Source organism: Bos taurus, chromosome 22 (assembly GCF_002263795.3).
Source record: "Bos taurus isolate L1 Dominette 01449 registration number 42190680 breed Hereford chromosome 22, ARS-UCD2.0, whole genome shotgun sequence".
NCBI classification, from domain to species: domain Eukaryota; kingdom Metazoa; phylum Chordata; class Mammalia; order Artiodactyla; family Bovidae; genus Bos; species Bos taurus.
Window position 1 is genome coordinate 15,309,647 of NC_037349.1, and position 15,412 is coordinate 15,325,058.

Here is a 15,412-nt window from a genome sequence, read left to right on the forward strand (position 1 = left end):
TCCCCAAAGGCCACATCGCCCACAGTGGGTGAGGAGCTGGGGCTCAACAAGGTCTCCCCCTTGTCTTCCACACCCCCAGCTGGCTATGCTGAGCAGAGAGCAGGACCAGACCCTAAGACCCTAAAGAAAAACCTAAGAGGGAACAAACTGCCACAGCCCGCCTGCCTGAGGTGAAGAGTTAAACCGCATGTGAGGTCAGTGAGCGACGCACCAACCTTTCCGGCACAATCGGGGCAGGTCTCCACGGCTGCTGCCTGAGAGATGGGGTTGGAGGCCATCTGGCCTTGAGACGGCTCGCCTGGGTCACCCAGTTGCTTTCCACTGCTCACAGGTCTGCATCCCCTCACAGTGTGCGGTCATGGAACTCGTAATGAAACTGCCCACATCCTCCTCGCCTTCCAGTGAAATGGGGGCTTTAGCAGAACTAACTCGAGAAGCATAAAAGTTCTGAAGGAACCTTGATGATGATTTGGTACTCTGGTCCCTGGACCTTGTTAAACGCAGACTCTTGGTCCCTCCCTGAGATGTTAAGATGCCATCATGCTGGTAAGTGGAGGGAGCCGGAACTCTCTTGAACTTTTACCAGGCCCTCCAAGTCCCTCCATGGACAAACTGAGGCCTGGCAGTCTGATTTGTGGTCTGCCTTCTTTTACCAGAAAGCAAACTGGGTCACTGGGCAGGTCCAGACCACAGTCTGTGCTGAGGGTGCTGGGGTGGACCCCAGGCTGCCTCCCGCAGCTCAGCTCTTTGGTGAGGGCGCTTCAGCTGCACTGCTGAAGAGGGTGGAGTGGGAAGGAGCAACCTCATTCCCTTAAAAAAACAAAGTAGCTGGCTTCTCTGGGGACTTTAGAATCAAAACCTTTAAAAATGTAAGCACGATAATAATGCTGACTTCTTTCCCATTAAGAAGCATCAGAATGAAGAGCAAACGAAATTTTCCTTAACTCATGAGTCATGAAAACACTCATGTTCCAAATTATTCTTTAAAAAGCACAGACTGATTTTTGGTATCATTATTAACAATGATTATATAGGCAGACCTTTTACTGTGCTTCCCAGTATTTTTTTTTTTTTTATAAACTAAAGGTTTGTGGGCAGTCCTGTGTTGAATGAACAATTCTATTGGTGGCATTTTGAACAGCATTATTTTTAAGGTTATGTACAATGTTTGTTAAAACATAATGCAATTACACACTTAATAGACTATACTACAGTATAAACATAATTTTTATATACAGGAGAAAAAGAAAAATTCACATCTTGCTTTACTGTAGTGGTCTGGAACCAAACCCACAGTATCTCAGAGGTCTGCCTCTTAACAGGAACCAACTCGCTAAGTGTGTTGGCCAAATGTGCAGCTTAACCTGAGACAAGGTAAGCGACAGGATCCCTCTTCCCTGTAGAGAAGTAGAGAAGTGCTGTCTGAGACCTGCACCGCTCCGCACGTCCACAGACATGGCCTTCCCCTCCCAGACTCGTGGCCTCGCTGAGCCCGCAGTCACTCTCGGGACCCTTCTCTTCACCCGACTCAGGAGGTCAGCTGACGACACCCTACCCAGTTTCCAGTTTGCTGGCAGCTGCTGTTACCCCTTCCCCCAGAAGGACCCTGCGCGTTCCTCTCCCCCGTATGCTGCAGGCTGTCTCAGGGCAGAGCGCCACCCTTACTTCCCCTCCATTCTGATTTAATGGAAGGCTCCCCTGGGTGATTTTCTCGTGCAGCTGGGGTGGAGAAGCACTACCCGGAAGGAAGCCACTGTGGCAGTTAAGGTGGGCGGGGGGGGGTGACGCGGGCAGAAGGGGACCAGGGCCTCCGTTGCCCACAGCTCTGCCCGTGCTTGCCGTCCAGCCCGGCAACCACGCGCCTGTCTTCTCTGCCCGCGTCACTAGCTTGAGATCATGTAGTTAGAGTCAGGGCAGACTAAGCAAGGGTCTGCCATTCCTTGAAAAGAGGAAAGTAGAGAGCAGGCCTTCTGACTTGCACCGTGTTTTCACAAAGGTGAGCTTTGTCTGAGATACCTAGAGGGAAGTCCCTCCAGCGAACAGCAGCTCCCCGCGCCCCCCGCCAGCTCTCTCTCAGTCTTTCCCGCTCAGCCCCAAACTCGGAGGTCATCACAGATGGCTCCCTGCCCCTCCCTGTCAGGTCCTGTGGCCTCCGCCTGCCAAGCACACCACCTCCTCCCACCTTAGGACTGTTGCCCCTCCTGCCCTGAAACTACCTCCTAGAATCCCCCACCCGTCTCCAAAGGCAGCCCGAGTCGTGTTTAGAACAGGGGACCAGAAACATGTCACTCGAGGGCTTCCCGAAGACTCAGGGCTAAGGCTCAAGTCCCCTTCTCTCTCTCACCCTGCAGCCTTGGCTGTGCTCCCCAAGCACCAGCTCCTTTGCCGTCTGCCTCATCTGCCCTGCTGCTGAGCTTTGCCCCTCAGCCTGGCTCCTCCCGGAACACTCAGCCCAGAGGATGCGTCTCCATCATGTCTCTCTCCTGGACTCTACTCGGGCTGTCGGGCTCTCTGCGGAATGTCCAGCTCTCCTCTCCTGACCCCATCCCGGGGCCTCCAGCAGCTGCACCCCCGGTTGGTGCTCCGTAACTACCTGTGGGGGGCCCCCAGCACATTTCCAGCAGCAGCCCGAGAGAGGACAGCTAAGCCGCTGCGAGAACAGCACAGGTGAGTGAGACACACCCACCTTCCTTAAGTTAGCATCATTTTCTGAACCCAGCCACATGTCTGGGACCAGTGAGCACACGCCGTAATACGAGCTGCACTTCAAGTGCCAGGGCTTCTGAGTCTAGATGGTGACCTGGCCTGGTAACAGTGCAGACCTGGGTCCAGCCCCTCAGGCCTTCAGGGCTGGCTCTGGTGAAGGGAAGGGGGTCTGCAGGTAGAGCTGGGGGAGGAGGAGGATGGAAAGACGCCCGATATCAGCTGGGTCCCTGCTGGAAACCAAGAAGGTCCAAACCCAGCTCCCCCACCCCGTGAGGTGTGGTGGCCACAAGTTCAGTAACTGCATGAGCCGACCCTGGGAACATAAGTGTCAGTTTGACTTAAAAAAGAAAACTAATGTCTACTTATATCTTTTGGAAGGAGGCGACTGAAGTGGTGAAGTAGAAGAACGCAGAGTCCACTCCACCCACAAATACATCAAAACTACACTTAAAACTGGAACAATTTTCACAGAACACCAGCCGAGAGCAGCTGGGTATCTCAAATACCCAGCGCTGAAAGAAAGACCCCCACGTAATCTGCTAAGACTAGAGGAAAAAAACGGGGCAGGGAGAATCCAGGTGGGGCCTGTGCCCCAAGGGAGGGAGCTGCGACAGAGGACAGGTTTCCGCACCTGGGGAACCTCCTGTGCCAGGACAGAGGGGAGGCTGCAGGGGCCTGGACTTTGCCCACGAGGACAGTGCACTGGCCACCAGCAGAAAGAGGAGCCGAAACTGACAGCAGCCACATTCTCATGCTTCCCAGCCCGAGACATGCGCCTGCTGTTAACATATGTGCCTGGTACTGAAACTCGGGCTTTGGCAGAAGGAGGAGACTTGGTTTGGTGGTGTGGTCCAGGGCAGACCCTGGAAGCCTCATTCTCAGGGTGCTCACAGTGTGGCAGAGCTCTCACGGGCTGCAGGGTCTCACACCGTGTGAGTATGCGCATGCCCAAGGCAGGTGGAGCTGATGCAAGACCTCTTGCAGTGAAGACAGGTCAGTTTTGTGGCTGTGCATCCTGGGTGGCGGGCAGCGTCTCAGAGTTGCCTGTCCCAGCAGGAGTGCTCCAGTCCCACCTCCCTCTCACTGCAGCTTAGATCCGGGTCTGGGGGCTTCTACTCCCAACAACTGGGCAGCAACCCCTACCCCAAACAGGGCCGTGACTGGCACCGAGCAAAGAGGTGGCTGTGATCATCACAGCACCAAGCACACCCCACCCTCAAGGGGACAGTGGCCAGCACAGCCTGAGCCAAAGACATGGCTGGTGTCCACAACAAATACAGTCCTTGAACCAGAAATACTAGAGTGACATAGTTCTACAGAGGGGTGTTCCCACATAAAAGTCTTTCAGGACCATAGTACATCACAGTTTCTCCTAAGTTTATAGAGAAAAAGAAATACATATAAAATGAAAAAGTAGAGGAACTACTCCTAAGAGGATCCCCTGAAAGAGCAAACAGACCCTTCCAGTCTAGCAGGCCCCAAGTTCCAGAGGAGGCATAAAAACGCTGAAGTAATTAAGAAGGCTATCAATAGAAATGCAGATCCCTGTAACAAGGAACTGGAAACCATAAGGAAGAGCCAGTCAAAATCAGACAACTCAATTACCAAGGTTAAAAACCAGCAAACTAAGCAATTCAGAAGAACCAATAAGTGACCTGTAACAGACATCACCCAATCAGAACAGCAGACAGAAAGAAGAAAAAAATGAAAGAAACATATTAGGTATATAAGATAATACTAAACCATGCCAGCCTATGCATTACAGGAATTTCAGGAGGGGGAGAAAGGGAAAAGTGGATCAAAAATGTATATGAAGAAATTACGGCTCAAAAGTTCCCAAACCTGAAGAAGGAAAAAGGTATCCAGGTGAAAGAAATAATGTCCCAAACAGGATGAATCCACACCAAGACGTGTCATAATTAAAATGCCAAAAGTTAAACAGGATTCTAAAGGCAGCAAGAGAAAAAGTCAGTTACAAGGGAACCCCCCTAAGGCTACCAGCTGATTTCTCTGCAGAAGCGCTGAATGTGTCTTACCGCTCTCTGGCCTACAAAGTCCTAAAGGGGAAAAATCTGCAACCGAGGACAATATTCAGAAAGATTATCATTTAGAATAGGAGGAGATGGGAAGAATTTCTCAGATAAGCAAAAACTGAAAGAATACAGCAATATTAAGCCTATCCTAAAGGAAATACTGAAAGGCATTCTCTAAACAGAAAAAAGGAAGAACCTATAGGAAAGGGAAAGTCACATTAGGAAAGGCAGAGACATAAAAGGATTGAAGATCGATTAAATAAGCCAGCACATAATCATTTTCACACACAAAAAATCAACCATAAGATGTAATTTTGTGATTTTTTGTGATTCATCAGAATCACAAAATGTGGAGGAGAGGAGTAGGAAAATGTACATCTTTTAGAATGTATAGCAAAGAGTGCACGACTATCAGTCTAAACCAAGCAGATATAATAATTAAAATAATAATAATAAACTTGAAATAATTAATAAATTTGAAAACCACGGTAACCACAAATCAAAAACATACAGTAGACTCACAAGTATCATTAAAAACTCAAGCGTAATACAAAAGAAAATTATCAAGCCACAAAAGGAAGAAAAGAACAAAGAAGAAATTTAAAATGTCAGTAAATACAGACCCATCAATAAATAGTCTTACATGTCAGTGGGCTAAATGCTTTGATCAAAAGACACAGAGTGACGGACTGAATAATAAAACAAGAACCCACCACATGCTGCCTGCAGGAGACCCACTTTAGAACGAAAGACACAGAGATTAAAAGTGAGGGTGTCTTCTTCGGAGAAATGTCTATTTTGGCCCATTTTTTTCATTGGGTTGTTTGGTTTTTTTGATACTGAGTTGCATGAGCTGTTTGTATATTTTGGATATTAATCCTTGTTGGTTGCTTCATTTGCAAATATTTCTCCAAAGAAGACAGACATGGCCAATAAACACATGAAAAGATGCTCAGCATTACTAATTGTTAGAGAAATGCAAATCAAAACTACAGTGAAGTATCACCTCACACCAGTCAGAATGGCCATCATAAAAAAAAAATCTACAAACAAGAAATGCTGGAGAGGATATGGAGAAAAGGAAACCCTCCTTCACCGTTTGTACCAATCTACATTCCTACTACCACTACATAGAACAGTATGGAAGTTCCTCAAACTAAAAATAGAACTACCAATTGACCCAGAAGTCCTGCCCCCCGGGCATATACCTGGAAAAACCATAATTCAAAAAGATACACCCCAATGTTCATTACAGCACATCTTAAAATAGCCAGGACATGGAAGCAACCTAAATGTCCATCTACAGGGGTGGATAAAGATGTGGTACATATACACAACAGAATAGTACTCAGCCTTAAAAGGAACAAAACAGTGCCATTTGCAGAGATGTAGATACACCTAGAGACTGTCACACAGAATGAAGTAAGTCAGAAATAGATTCCATATTATACAACTTTTTTCTATGTGGAATCCAGAAAAACTGTACAGATGAACCTATCTGCAAAGCAGAAACAGACAGATGCAGAGAACAAACTTACAGATTCTAAGGGGATGGAGTGGCATGAACTGTGAGACTGGCGTTGACTTAAACACACTACTGTGTATAAAGGAGATAACTAATGAGAACCTGCTGCATACCACAGGAAACTATATTCAATAATGTCCTGTGATGAACCATAGTGGAAAAGAACACGAAAAAGAATATATATACACACATAACTGAATCACTCTGCTGTACACCAGGAACATTGTAAATTAACTATACTTCAATAACATACAAAACAAAACATGGTTACCGAAGGGTAAGGCGGGTGAGATGGATAAATTCAGAGTATGGGATTAATAGATACACATCACTATATATAAAAAAGATGACAAGAATTACTGTATGGGACAGGGAACTACATTCAGTATCTTGCAATAACCTATAATGGAAAAGAATCTGTAGCTGTACACTTGAAACTAACACAATATTCTAAATCAACTGTAGTGTAATAAAATTTTTAAAAAGTCATATTTTGAGCCTGTGTTCTCTGCATATTTGAATTTCAGAGCAAAATTCCCAGGACCTGAAGCCATTTCAAATGAAAACCTCACAGATAACATCTTCCAGTTGAGAGCGAGGGGCCCACAGAGGCCCGAGGCCTGGTTCTCAGCTGCCCTGGGTGTGTGCTGCGCTGACGCTGCTGGAGCCAGGAACCCGAGCCGCACGTGTTACCAGCCACAGCCGATCAGAGCTGTTCATCATCCTAGACCTGCCAGGGCTACGGGCCTCAGGGTTCCACAGGCGGCGGCAAGGCACGGGTTGCTAAGATGGCAAAGCGCAACCAGGGAGAGTCTGCCTCACCTCCCTGGGTTTGGGAAACGTTAGGAAAAATGAAAAGCGCTCATCAGAGCTGCTCTCTGCCGGTGTCCTTTCCCACTCCACCAATATTTTCTTCAAGTCAAGTGATCCTTACCGCTTACCCAAAATCCGTATGAAATCACGAAGTGAGAGTCTTAACAGACACCTCCGTGGGCGCCCTGGGCCTCCACGTAGGGCAAACACACTCTGTATAGACTGTCTCTCGCAGGCAGTGAGCTCAGGCAGAGTCCAAGTCCTCGTGCATCACACATGCTCAACACATGCTCCTCTGTGCCAGCTTCAAGGGCATCTCGGCTACTGACCTCCCCGCTCCTCCCCATTTCCTCCATTTCTCACTGTGCTTCTGTGCCAAAACCTCTTTTTTCCTCCTGCTTTGCTGACATAACTTTTAATGTCTGTTACATTCTGTCACCTACTTGTAACTTAATTAACAGTGACCAACACTGGCCACTTGATGCGAACAGCCGACTTAGTGGAAAAGACCCTGAAACTGGGAAAAGATTGAGGGCAAAAGGAAGAGCGCAGCAGAGGATGAGATGGTTGGATGGCATCACTGACTCAATGGACGTGAGTCTGAGCGAACTCCGGGAGACAGTGAAGGGCAGGGAGGCCTGGTGTGCTGCAGTCCATGGGGTGGCAGAGTCAGACTGAGTGACTGAACAACAAACAACACTTAGGTTACACAGCAGGTGCTGTTGTTTTCTCCAAGTTAAGTGATCCTTAACACATCCAAAAATCCACACGAAATCACTAAGTGAGAAATCTTAACAGACCTCCGTGGGCACCTGGGCCCCAGCGTAGGGTGAACACTCTGTATAGACTGTTTTCCGTGGGCAGTGGGGCTCAGGCTTACTTACATTACATACAACGTGCATATACTATGTGTTCCTCGTAACTGCCCTCTGAGAGGCACACCGTTATCAACATTTTAAACATGAGACACAGCGAAGTTAAAATCCTGCCCGAGCTTGCACAGTTCAGAGGGGGTCTGCGCCCAGTCCTTCTGGCTCCAGAGCCCGTGCTGCTAGCCTGAGCTGCCCGGCTCCTGCTTGATAGCATGCCAGCTCTGGGCTGCTTTTGGACCACCTATAACATCACCCCACTATCCACTGGGTTCACCCAAGCTGTGAGATTCGGATTCCAACGATTCACACTTCCATCCTGTGAAAGTTTGCTTGTATTTTGGAAATGCTAGGTGAGGCTGAAGTTTTGTCCTGTCCCACCTGGCCCAGATCTTTTTCTGCTTTGGCTAAATCTCTCTAAACCAAGGGAGTCCAGTTCTAGAACACACCTTGGTTACCCTACCCTGACCTTTAAGCACAAATTGAATCAAGATTTTAAAAGTTGCTTAAAATTCTGGGAAGTTTGAGAGTTAATAAAAAGCACAGAAATCCATTTGAGTATGTTTCAAAGAAAGGCTTCTAAGGTGAGGCGAAGTCCCTCAGTCGTGTCCGACTCTTTGTGACCCCCATGGACTGTAGCCTACCAGGCTCCTCCCTCCATGGGATTCTCTAGGCAAAGGTACTGGAGTGGGTTGCCATTTCCTTCTCAAGGGGATCTTCCCGATCCAGGGATCGAACCCGGGTCTCCTGCATTCCAGGCAGATGCTTTAACCTCTGAGTCTCCAGGGTCAGAGGTTAAAGGCTTCTAAAGGGCACAAGAACAAGAAAGTGTGGAAAATGTGGGGAAGTTAGTTGGCAAAGCACAAGCACTTGAGTTGCTAAAACTTGGAAAAGAAAACTAGTGATGGGCAAACTGCTTGAGGGAGCACCTCCAACGGAGGGAGCATCCCCAACGGAGGGAAACATAAAGAACGGGCAAACCTAAAACCGGCAACAAAGTGCCACTTACTCAGCACCTGCTGCGGGGAGTGAAACTGTTCAGGAATCATCCGGGCACAGGAAAGGTTAAGATAAACCATGTCTCCTTTGCTGGATAATGAGAAAAGCGATAACAGATGCTTAAAAGGCCGCCGAGTCGAATGGATGTAATGTGGACATGCCCAGACATGAGAGTGGAGAATAAGAGCTCTGGGCTCTGGCGGGACTCGGGGACATGCACCAAGGGGACAGCAGAGCGATGGCGCGAGGCCAGCTTAGGTGGACCATGCCTTAGCCCTGGCCACTCGGGCCCAGGGCAGTGGGCCCCACCGTGTGGGGTAAGGTCAGAACGCAGATGGCGTCTATAAGAGAGGAAGGTATCAAAACAAAAAGAACCGGTGTCCGTAAGATCAAAAACAAGCCATGACTAATCATGAGGAAATAATATACATAAAAACCATGATGAATACTTCTGGAACATCGCATCATGTAATGTGCATCGTGGCCGTATCAGAGGCAAGAGTGACGTCACAGGGATGGCCCAAAATGCCAGGACAGAGAAGACAAAGGCGACGCCAATTCTGCGGAAGAAGGGAAAAGAGCATTTTGTGTTTTGGCAAGTAATGATGTAAAACTAGTACAGTGACTCCCAAATCAGAGGACTAATGAGCAAGACTCTTGTAAAAAATGGAGTTCCTTTTTTAAAGGCAGCACTCACTGTAGTAACTAGATCCCTGGGTGTGATGTTATCCTGCAAACTGAAGTGCAGGAGGAAATCATTCAGGCCCTGCTACAACACGATCCTGGGCTGTTTATCAGAAGAGAGAGGTCACCAGTCTGATCTGTTACCACCAGCCCACAACACCAACACTTCCACAATGCTGCCAGGACACTAACCCAGTTGTCCGGGCCATCCAGGTGACCCAGAGCATCTGGTCTGCAGGAGGCACTTCCTGGTCAAGACGTGCACAGGAAGTAGCTGCCTCTTGATCTGGATACAGGCCTGGGAGGAAGGGTGTGCCCTTCCTGTCTGGAAGCCTGGGGGCAGACGATGGACAGGGGGCTCTCCTCCTGCAGCACGAGTTTGTTGAGGTCAGGAACCCCCTGTGGAGTTCACAGGTCACTCAGGTTCCTGGGGACACGAAACCCAAGGAGTCTGGAACCAGCCAAGGCAGTGGCATGATCTCTCAGTCCTCATCTTTAATGGGCAGTAACACCCCCAGGCTCAGAGTTCAGGCTGGGGGGCAAGGCATGGATGGGGGAGGACACAGGGGTAACAGCACCCGCCCACAAGGGGCCGCTCCAAAGAAGCCTCCCTGTCCACCGGCTCCTTCCGTGAGTCCCGAGTCTCATGAGATGCGACTCGGGGATGGGTCTTCACTGTGGCATGAAGGGAAGACCCAGAGTTGAGAAAACAAAAGGCTGAAGTAAACAGTCCACTAAATGACATGTAGGAGACCTGCCACTGCTCACACCAAGGCTTCAACCAAGAATTTTAAAAAATTTAAGCATTTTTCCTAAATATCAAGGGGGAATAGCGCTCCATCTAAGGAAACACGACTGGTCGCCACCAGGAGAGAGTGAGTGGCTGCCTCTGCGCCCGCGGCAGCCGCGCCCCTTTCTGGCCCCATCCCCACTGCAGACGCTCCTCCCCCGTCACAGGCATGACTTCAGGCCACAAGGCGTCAGAGCACCAGTCACCCATGGCGGCGTCCCTGGCACTGCTGGGTTTTCTCCCATCTACATGGGTGTGACCCTTTGATCAACACAACATATATATCCTCCATTCCTGTCATCGTAATATCTAAAAGTCAACATGATGAGTAAACGAAGGCCGTGATCACCATGTTGACTCTGATTTTATTGGCTCCACCCCCAGGGTTAGGAATGGCCAGCTGGGTGCCTGTGACGCGTGGCGCTGCCTTCTGAAGCGCCTGGGTCAAGGTGGGGCCAGAAATGGCGGATGCTTGATCTCTTTCCGCAAGAAAAACACCCCCTATTGAGCAGACACGTAAGCCTTCGTTCTCTTGACTTCCTTTTCCCCAAAACGGCTAATTCCCACCTCTAAGCCTCGTGAACAAGGACGAGGCCCCATGTTGCCTCTACCTCTTCATTTCACTTGAATTCCCCATCACCTGCATCCCTTGGGGGGCAGGGGATGGCAGAAGGTACTAGAACTGACGGCACTGGCCCAGCCCGGCCCCCAGTGCTCTGTCCCCTAGAGCTGCAGTGACACACTGCCGTGACATCGTCCTGAGAACCCACAGCACCCAACCGCAGGGGACACGTCTGTGGCTTCCCACTTCCTCTTTCGTACTGATGCCCAGAACTGACCTTTCTTAGAGGAACCAGCTTAACAGTGTGTGTACACGGCAGAAACACCTGCCTTGGGACACAGCGCAGCTTTGCTCATGAAGAAATGACTTCTGCACAGACCTGTACTCCAGGTGTTTGAGAGCAAAGAGAACCCAAGACCCCAGTGTGATCAGAGCATCCAGTCCATGTGGTCAGTGCTCTCTTTAGTGCGACCTTTGGAAAAAAAGAGATCATGGTCCTCTCTGAGATTAATCTGTCAGCCAGCACAAGCCTGCTTATGCCTCGGACTTTGGTTCTGACAAAAGTTCTAACCAAAAATCTCGTGGTCTGGAGTAGATCAGAACTCAGTCTCCTCACTTTGTCATTTAGAAACATGAGTTGCTACATACATGTTGAATTAAACATGTCTTCACCTATTCAGTTCTTCCTCTACCATTGTCACTGTTTTCTTGTGTGAAGCCAAGAGCAGAGAGCATAAGAGAGAAGCTATTTGCTAACAGGGACTCCCCTGGTAGGAGTCATAAAATACAGATGATTTCTGCCTGTTACCCTGAACGACCTGCAAGTCATTTTGTTAAGACAGGATCAGTGTTTTAGGAGCACTTGGCCAGGTTTGGGTGGAGTGATATCTGTTGTCTCCAGCAAAGCCCACGGCTGATTCGCAGGTAAGTCATGCGGCTCTAGAAGAGGCAGTCAAACCAGTGTTTCCGTAAGCTGTTTGGACATTCAGAACAAACCAGCTTGCACCAAACAGTCATGCAGTTGTTCAGGTTGTGTGCATATATGTTTCTTACCCTTTGAACCAAGCATTCCAGGTAAGTACGTGGCAAGCCACGCAGATAAATGCTCTTATTCATATAGGCTTAATTAGACGGGCATGAAATGACTGGAAGGGAAGAGGATAACATCCATAATGACTAATAAGCTTGGGGTCAAGGCCTCAGCATTCCTGTTTTCAGAAAGGAACTGGTATCAGTAGGAAGGCTTCCCCTGGTGGGCTAGAAAGTTAGTGACGCCCTGGGTACACACATGGCCACGTGTCCTGAGCTGGGAGGAAGTGATGGCGACCACAAGAGGAAAGCACGTGCTGAAAGGAAATGGAACAAAACCAACAGCAGGTGAGTCGGGGCCCAGAGGCCTCAACCCAAGGAGACGATAGCTCTTCTCAAACATGCTGCATACTCAAGCTCGCCCCACGGCGCCGGAGCCCCGCCCTCCAGGGACTGCTCCTCACCCTCCGGGAAGCCGAGTCCCACTGACCCACCGACGCTCTCCAACCCGGCTTGGCATGCTCCGTGCTGGGAAGAACTTGCAGCTCCGGGAAGAGGGTAGGAGACCCCTGGGCTTCCGACCAGGCTGACACATTGGACTGGCCCTTGAACCCGCCTCTTGGGTCTTCTCTCCGGGTCCTCTAGTCCCCTCCTTCTCCCCCGCCCTCAACACCAAGGACAGGGCAGCAGGCCGTGCTCGGCTCTCACCTCTGAGACTAGCACCTGGCTGCTGGTGGCCAGTCTCCAGGTCCCACCGCGTTACAGGAGCTTGTGAGTTCCTGCTGCTCTTCAAAGACACACAAGTGTTGCCCCTTCCACAAAGCCCCCTGGCTGCCAATGGAAGGTGCTGGCCCGCACCCTGTGCTCCTGCTTCGCCGTGCCTGGGCGCAGAGGCAGCCCCAGACGGCAGGCTCCCAGGCAGGGTCCCCTGCAAGGGGGGTGATCAAGATGTGTCCCTATCTGTGGCTGAGCCCGAGGGGCAGATGGAGCAGACGCACAATTCTGTGCTGAGACCAATGGCGCCTGCCCTTCATGGTGACCACAAACGCCTCCTGGGGCACATTTTTCTTCCCGAGGCTTCAGCATCAGAATCCCTGTGCCTTCAAAGGGCCATTTCTATAGCTCAGGGAGAGCTGAAGCTCTGGCGAGGGGATGAACAGCTTGTGGATGACCTCCTTTAGCACAGAAGCAGAAGCCCACTTACAACCACAGAGATTTGATAGCAGCTTTGGAGCAAAGTGTGGTGGGTTCTCAGGCAGTGAGACCCAAACCTTGATGGTCAGTCGTCATCAGTCTGTACCTGATGATCTTTCATAAAATGAGTTCTCACTTGCAGTGTTCATCTAGAAGGTTTGGGAATTTCTTTTTACAAACTCTAAAATTTGCTGTTATTTCAAACTGACAGAAAAAATTGCAAGCAGATTAAAGAGATCTTAAATAAAATACCCTTACTCGGATTTACCAACTAGTTCCCCTTTGCACTCTATCATTTATATTACTTTTCTTAACCATTTGAGAGTAAGTTGTAGACAACACACCCCTTGCCCCTAGGCACATCCATACATATTTCCTAAAAACAAAGCCTTTTTCTTATGTAGTACAGGAGAATGTTCCCTGATGATTTTGAAGGGTGAGGTGATGGTTATTTCCTATTTTATCAAACTTCCCAGATGTTATCAAGTTGACAGAACTCAGAAAGTGTAAAAACAGCTGGGAGTCCCTAAAGCATCACCGTAGGATGATGAGACAGCAGCTGGCTCTTCTGAGGAAAAGCAGGCAGTGATGCCCGCATACTTCCCTCACGTTCATGGCAGATGCGATTTTGATGAGCTGGGGTACAACAGGACCATGTCAACAAGTGTTCCACTGAGCCGGATCGACGGTCGGCAGGCCCCTGTGACGGCCCCTGCCGGTGCAAACCCCCCCCTCGGAGTGTCGGCTGGACCCAGGACTCGCTGTAGACCACCAAGCACAGCACGGTGAGGGGACGTCATTCCAGAGATGAGACTGCAGAGAGGCTGCGCTTCCGTCCTGGGGGCCCCTCTCTCACTCACTGGCTCTGATGGGAGCCGGCGGCTGGGTACGCGCAGCCCCGTGGAGGGGCCCACACATGAGGGATGATGTCCCGGCCCTGAGGCCGGGAGCCTGGGAGGGGACTCCCGCTCCAGTCAGCCGTGAGACACCTGCAGGCCTGGCCGACTCCTTGATTACAGCCTCGAGAGGCACCCTGGTGAGCCTGTGCAGACACACGGACACTGTGAGGGGGCCAGCGTCTGTTTTGGGGTCACTTGCTATCCAGCAATAGATGCAGGGGATGGTCATGATGGAATATCACCAAATCTCATCTGAAGTAAAAATATGCTTGACTTCATGAAGCTCCGGTCCAGGGGTCCTGGCCACAGAGGAGGGAGGCGGTCACTTCACTCTCTCCTCTTCTGATTACTCAACCTCTCTCTCAAATGAATCCTTCTGAATAACTTTTAAGTTTATTTTTAAAATACAAAAGTAGATAAAAACCTGCTGTATAACACAGGAAACTCTACTCAATACTCAGTAATGACCCATATGGGAAAAGAATCTAAAAAATAGAGTGGATATATGTATAACTGACTCACTTCTGTACACCTGAAACCAAGACAACACTGTTGAATGCTACACTCCAATAAAATTAAAAAAAAAAAAACAAAAAAACATAGAGTAAAAGGGCCAGAAGAAGAGGTAGGATGATTTGCTTATTTTGGTAACAGTTATAGATGCATAAGTGTTAGTATTGGTTTGTTTTTTTCTCTGTATCTTGCTAAGTAATAAAAAAAAAATGTTGGCCTGATTAATCATAAAAAAATACATGTGCATAGTTTAAAATACTCAGCATTAAAGAAAAAATACTGTGAAAAAAATTCACCCCATCTTGTGCCCCAGTCCCTCACCTTAGAGGCAATTTCTTATTAATTGCCAATTTCATGATCATTCTTCCAAAAGATCCCCACCCCAGAAAAAAAAAATATGTCAGCATATGTTACTTTTGAAATATGTATCTTCTTGTTTTTAATACAAAGTGCAGCATAAAATACCCTATTTTGCATTTTGCAAAATAAATCTTGGGATGGCCTGGTAACAGGAGTTGCAGAAAGTTCTTATTCTTTTGACTATCTGCAAGAACTCTAGTGTATGGACAGGACGATTCACTTAACCAGTCTCCCCAAACCAGGATATTTAGGTTACAGCTGTGTGGGTGTCCTTAAGAACATATGCACATAGTGTCAGTCGTGTCCAACTCTGTGGCCTCGTGGACTGTAGACCTGCAGGCTCCTCTGTCCATGGGATTCTCCAGGCAAGAATACTGGAGTGGGTTGCCATGCCCTTCTGCAATATGCATATATCTGGGACATAAATCCCTAGAAG

The 15,412-nt window shown here is 48.9% G+C and overlaps 2 protein-coding genes across 30 annotated transcripts in view; one reads left to right on the forward strand and one right to left on the reverse strand.

The window, feature by feature from the left end:
- SNRK (SNF related kinase) overlaps nt 1–6,753 on the forward strand; it is an 83,726-nt gene extending 76,973 nt beyond the window's left edge. For 15 of the 22 annotated variants that reach the window (XM_059880015.1, XM_059880016.1, XM_059879998.1 and 12 more), the window contains 4 exons: nt 80–194; nt 332–546; nt 1,239–2,667; nt 3,085–6,753. The gene's annotated coding sequence lies outside the window, so the exon portion shown is untranslated. The remainder of the gene's footprint in view (nt 1–79; nt 195–331; nt 547–1,238; nt 2,668–3,084) is intronic. The other 7 variants (XM_059880003.1, XM_059880000.1, XM_059880010.1 and 4 more) reach the window with 7 other exon arrangements.
- ANO10 (anoctamin 10) overlaps nt 1–15,412 on the reverse strand; it is a 277,242-nt gene that overhangs the window by 2,139 nt on the left and 259,691 nt on the right.